We start from the raw sequence: 6000 nt of genomic DNA, 5'->3' as shown, positions 1-6000 counted from the left end.
CCCACCCTCCTGGTTCCCCCAAACGAGTTCTTCCCCTACCACCACCCCCATCAATTTTACATGGAGACTGGCCAAGGACAGGGCACACATCTGACAAAAAAAAAAAAAAAAAAAAAAAAAAAAACAACCCACAAACCGGAGCTGCTTTTCTAGAAACTTCTATCGATGTGATGCATCTTAGATCATGGCTGTTTAACTGGGACATACTAAAAATAATAAAAGCCAATGGACACTGAGCATCTAATATATGCCAGATTTGGTGCTAAGTGTTTTACATACATTACCTCATTTTGTCCTTAAAACAGCCCTATGAGGGAGATACTGTTATTATCCCCATGTCATGGTTGAGGAAACTGAAGCTAGGAGTTCAGTAACTTGCCCAAAGTCACACACAGTCAGCAGCAGAGCCAGGACCTCATTGAGTCTGTCTGATTGGAGAGCTTCTGCCGGTACCCTCTCCATTGCACACAACCTCATTTTCTGGAAGGTTCCAAATCTTTCTTGCATTCAGTCGCAGACGCCAGTAGCAGAAAAGCCTGGAGGACATCAGTGAAGGCTCAAAAACCTCAAAACCCCTCACACTCGGCCGCTCACACGTAGCCCGGCCGCGAGCAGGCGTCCCCACGCAACCTTCCTTTCTCGAAGGGCTGTGGATTTGAGGACTGCCCTCAGACTCGAGCACAACTGCCCCTCTGAAATGTTTCCAGCGGAAGCTTCCGGCCACCTTCTCTCCCTTCCGCTGTTCCTGTCGGCCTCTTCACGCCCCTCCCCTTCGCCACTACTGAAGGACACAGCCAGCTCAGCTGTGTGACCTTGACAAACCGTACCAGGCTGCATTTGTTTCTTCATTCAGTTCGTAAAATGAGCAGAATGATTCCTACACTGCCGAGTGGTTGTATGAATTAAATATAGTCCAGGGGCACCTGGGTGGCTCAGTCGGTTAAGCGTCCGACTTCGGCTCAGGTCATGATCTCATGGTTCATGGGTCCGGGTCCTGCGTCGGGCTCTTTGCTGACAGGTGGGACCCTGAAGCCTGCTTCGGATTCTGTGTCCCCCTCTCTCTCTGCCCCTCCTCTGCTCGTGCTCTCCCACTATCTCAAAAACAGATAAACAACATTTAAAAAAATTTTTTTTAAATAAAAATAAAAAATAGATATAGTACAAAAAAAATAAGTGTAATGCGCCTGGCACAGAGCAGGTGATCAGAAAATGTGAGTGCACTTCTCTTGCTCTTACCTTCTCTCTCCGCTTCACTATTTTCCTTTCCTTCTCTGGGCAGCGGACCACGATGGCAATTTTCGACCCCCTGGACCCTCCAATCACTTCTGCCATGTTGTGAGTCATGGTCGGGGGGGTGTGGGGGATTAACCATGCCCCTTCCTCGTGTCAGTTTTGAATCTTGCTACCTGGCCATTAAACTCTAGGTCTAGCTGCTGACGGAGCAGCCCATGCTGCAGACAGGTTAAGAATTTTCAACTATTCTGAAATAATTTCAGATTCTGCATCGGAAGGTAACCTCCGAGGCCCCGTGTTCCTCAGGCGCTGCTGGGAAAGACGATGAAGCACATCGGCAATGCAAGGAGCTGCCTCAAAGGTACCAGAGTCTCCATTTCTGGAAAACTTTCATCCAGGCTGCACGGTACGGCTTCTCCCTCATCCCAGCCGCATCCCCGGGAGGCGAGCGGGCCCTCGGCCCCTCTCCCCCTGGCACCTCGCAGCCTCCTCGGGGGGTGGCAGGCAGTTCTGCGTCCCAAAGACGGGCCACGTGGTGCTTGGCTGTCTTCTGGAAGACAAGTGGACCCCGGAGAAGGGGACTTGTCACGTCAACCACTAGGAGCAGAAGGAGCTCAGCGGGGGACTTTTGGGTGCCCAAGTTGGGGGGATTCTGGCTGGCGGGAAGGTAGCCCGGGGAGAAGGGCTCTGAATGTGGGGTGCAGGTTTTGTTTGGTTTTTCAGAATTCTAGGAATTTCTGGAATTGTAGGTTGATTCTTGCTGGGGATAGACAGAGTTTGCAGGCCTATTCCCCCGGCGTGGGGGAGATCCCAACAGCAGGCTCTAAGTGTTGTTTTGCAAACCATATTCCACGGAGCCCTGGGGTTCCACGGGGCTACTTGGGGAGCCCATGGAGGGTGTGGGGTCCCCCTCCACCTCTGAGAACCCTCCCCCATCTTTCATCCGCTTTCGGTATTGGGGTTCCTCATGGGGTTTCATGGTAGGAAGAGCTCTGTAGCCAGGAAAAGCCTGAAAGCCTCTGGCCCCAGTCAGAAGGCGACCCGGGGCACCCTTGCTCTCCCTGGGAACACAGTCAGCCCCAGGGAAACGCCCGGGGCTTACGCGGCCCAGAGAAGCCGACTTCCCAGCATGGAGAGGCGGGATGGCCGCTCCCTAGCCCATCAGAGCTGAAAGTTACGATTTTCATTTTTAAAAGCTTAGGGAAAAATGCGCAAGGGCCAAATGTACGGCAACCTCTGAGAAGGACCCCCTATGTCAACTGCCTACTGTCTTCTCTTGAGCCCTGAAAATGGATCCGGGGGGGGGGGGGGAGAAAACCCTCTCACGTCTAACCACGAGTCTGGGTTCTAGAGTATCCCCTGTGCCCCTTCCGCTTTTGCCTGGATGACGGATGGCTTGGGAGGCAGGCTGTGGGATGGGGGCGCTGGGTGACCCACCTTTGGTTCTGATTTACCGAGGGTGAGGTATAGAAGTTCACCTAGGACAAAGCCAGAGCTAAGAGAAGAAGGTTGTCGAGGCTCAGATTAGGGATCCCAGACCCAGGGAGGGACAGTCCAGGACGCTATGACCGGAGACGGTATTCCAGGGTCATGAGGTCTCTGGGTCCCCCTTCCTGAGGTTCCACCCTGAGTCCAGTGGAGGCCTGGAGGCGTTAGTATAAACAGAAGCGCAGTCACAGCCCAGCTCTTTGCCCAGGGCTAGACAGAGCAGTGTAGACAGGCCGCTGCCCTTAAGAAGTTTATAAAAAGCACAACCACCCCCGCAAGCAAACTCCCTCTTCCTCCCTGGGGCTCAGCGGCTTCTGACACGTGGACCTCAGTCGCCCACTACCTCACCTGACAGTTACTGCCAACTTGGGGACATTTCTCATCTTCCCCCCTTACTTCTGGTGGCAAATGCGTGTGTATTTATTGTACACGTGTGTGCTCCCAGGTGCATGTCGGGGAGGGTCTGTGTCCCCTTACAGCCAAAACCTATCCTCTGGAGCAAAAGCAAATAAAATTAAAAACCAGCATTAATTATGTTTTGGATTGACTTCACAGAGACCTGGGAGCGTAATTTAAATAAAAACTATACTCATGACTCCAATGCCATGCTTCTTATTTGAATTTTAACCGAATTTTCCAACCTTTCAGCCAAGCCAACACTCAGGCAGATTTACGGTTTTCAAAAGCTCAAATCATTCTAGGCTTCCACCTGCTTGAAGAGGCTGGGGATTCTGGAGCTCAGGCTTGATTGTGTCCCTCCCTGTGCGCCCCTCCCCATTTCCTGTGGCTTCCTGACTCACAGTTGGCCTGCCAGGTGGACAAGACGCTCCTGACGCGTCAACGGATCCGCCTTCGGGTCAATGTGCACTGGGGTGCTGCTTGCTCCCTTCGGCGTGTCCCAGGTCCTCTGACCCCAGGCGACTAGAGTCCTAGTCCGTTCTGTTATTCCACTCTCCCTGCTCACCTGACCTCCCCAGAGCAGGCAAAGGGCTGTTGCCTGGGGCGGTCGGTGAGAACGAGTCCGTGTCACCCTCACTCGTCAGCCCCTTCCTGATACCAGGGACAGATCAGACTGTCCCTGGAAACCGTACGGGGATAAGGACATGGGAAGCCCTGCTTGTCAATGGATTCAATGGAGAATCCCATGTTCATCGACTCCTGTCACCACCAAGCCATCGGGTTTCCCTTGACTTCTTCACGGTCGTGGGATAAAATCTATAATACAGACATCATATAGATCTCCTAATCTAGACCCATGGAAAATATATGTGTATATGTTATGTAGCTCACACACATACACATATATACAATACATGTATACAAAACATAGAGCATATGTGTTATATAAGTATTAAACTAACAGAGACCCCCACTCCCACACCCCCACCCCCACAACTACCATCCTCTTAAGGACTCCATAGCTGCCCATGTGCCAATCAGCCACAGGCTCTCTGGTGGCCCCTTTGTGTCCATAAGTCAGCTCTGTGCATTTCTTTTTTTTTTTTTTTAATTTTTTTATTTCAACGTTTCCTTATTTTTGAGACAGAGAGAGACAGAGCATGAACAGGGGAGGGTCAGAGAGAGAGGAAGACACAGAATCTGAAACAGGCTCCGGGCTCTGAGCCATCAGCACAGAGCCCGACGTGGGGCTCGAACCCACGGACCACGAGATCGTGACCTGAGCCGGAGTCGGCCGCTTAACCCAGTGAGCCACCCAGGCGCCCCAACTCTGTGCATTTCTAATTGGTATTTGCTGCAATGCTAGGTGTATTCCTGACAGGAGAGAACTTTCCTTTTGACTAGGTGTCAGTGAAAACAGAATTTTCTCTGCATGATTGTATACACCTGTCAGCTGAAGGAACTCTCCACAGTCCAGATGCTGGCCCCACACGTTGCAAATTCTGCTTCTGCGTTCCTGTTGATCTGGTTCTGGTTGCTGGTGTCTCAGGATCTATGTATTCTGTGATACACACCCAGGCAGTGCCACACGAGCCAGCACGGGGGATGGAGGGGTATCCGTGGGAGCCACTTCTACACCAGAACAGTGAGTAATACCTTAACGTATGCTGAGGAGACTGCAAACGGCATAAATATCCTACTAAATCCAAATTGCATGTCTCCCCAACTCAATTTCCCCTTAGCCAGATCCCCAAAATGCTCAAAACCACTTCAACACCATAACAAACTGGTGAAACACATGGAGGCAAAGGTAGGGTGGAAAAATACAAACATCTTAACCTACCCACCTTGCTTTTGCAAATTGTATAAAACACACACCCATTTGCACTGATTGCCATGGCGCCTCCAGGTCCATGGTAGGGGCTGATGCACGTTAGGGATCCTGACGCTTCAACTTTGTTAACCTTATGGTAAACCCATCTCTGCAAATAGGACTTGGTAACGGTTGATACAGGGGATGAGGGAAATCAAGTATTCCCGCTGCAAGGCGGAGCTCGGGCAAAGACTTGGAAAGCTCAGGACTGTGTGTCGAGCAGGGAAAAGCTCGTTTGGCAGAACAGCTGTGGGCAAGAAATGAGGCAGAGGAAGCAGATCTCAAAGGCAGGCCAAGTGCAAATCACAGAGGTGGCAAATGTGGGGGTAAGACATCTTCACGTCAACTGTTCAGCAAGAGGTTTCGCAGACTTGCACACCCAAGCCAGGGACTGTCCCTCTCAGAGCCTGGGTCTGGGATGGGTGGACAGGAGGCAGGGAGGCCGGCTTGGAAGCATCAGCTGCTATGTGCTGCATTTTAGAATTCTTTGGGACAAGAACAGCGGGACATTCAACAGAGACACACACTGACTGGCCAGCCCTGAGGTGATGCTGACTCCTCTTCCAGCCCTGACCTTGTTCGCCATTAGATGTGACATTAGCCCTTCTCGCTGCGCGAATCTGTCCTCACCCCAGCTTTACCTGTGTGGAAAGAACCAAATCCCAAAAGATCTGTCTTGATCTCTGGAACTGCGTTCCATACCCCCTCCTGGTCCTCCCGGAGTGCTGACTCTCGGGAAGCTCGATCCTGCCCTGCCCTCACTTCCTCTGAGTGCCATTTCTGCCAGCCTTCTTAGTCTAGGAGGCGAGAGGAGGCTGTGACTTCTTTTGGGCAAGAAGTAAAAAGCCTCTGGAGGACAGAAGACTTGGGAACAGCATGGAGGAAACCCAGTGGAGAGAAACTAAATGTGTGCAGCAGCTACGTGTGTTGGCAATTAAATGTGCAGAGCGCAAGGCGGAAGGATGGCTCAAAGAGAGCATGGATGGACGCAGGGGGAAGGAAGAATG

Source organism: Panthera uncia, chromosome D2, assembly GCF_023721935.1.
Source record: "Panthera uncia isolate 11264 chromosome D2, Puncia_PCG_1.0, whole genome shotgun sequence".
NCBI lineage: Eukaryota > Metazoa > Chordata > Mammalia > Carnivora > Felidae > Panthera > Panthera uncia.
Note: the sequence above shows the minus strand (reverse complement) of the source record.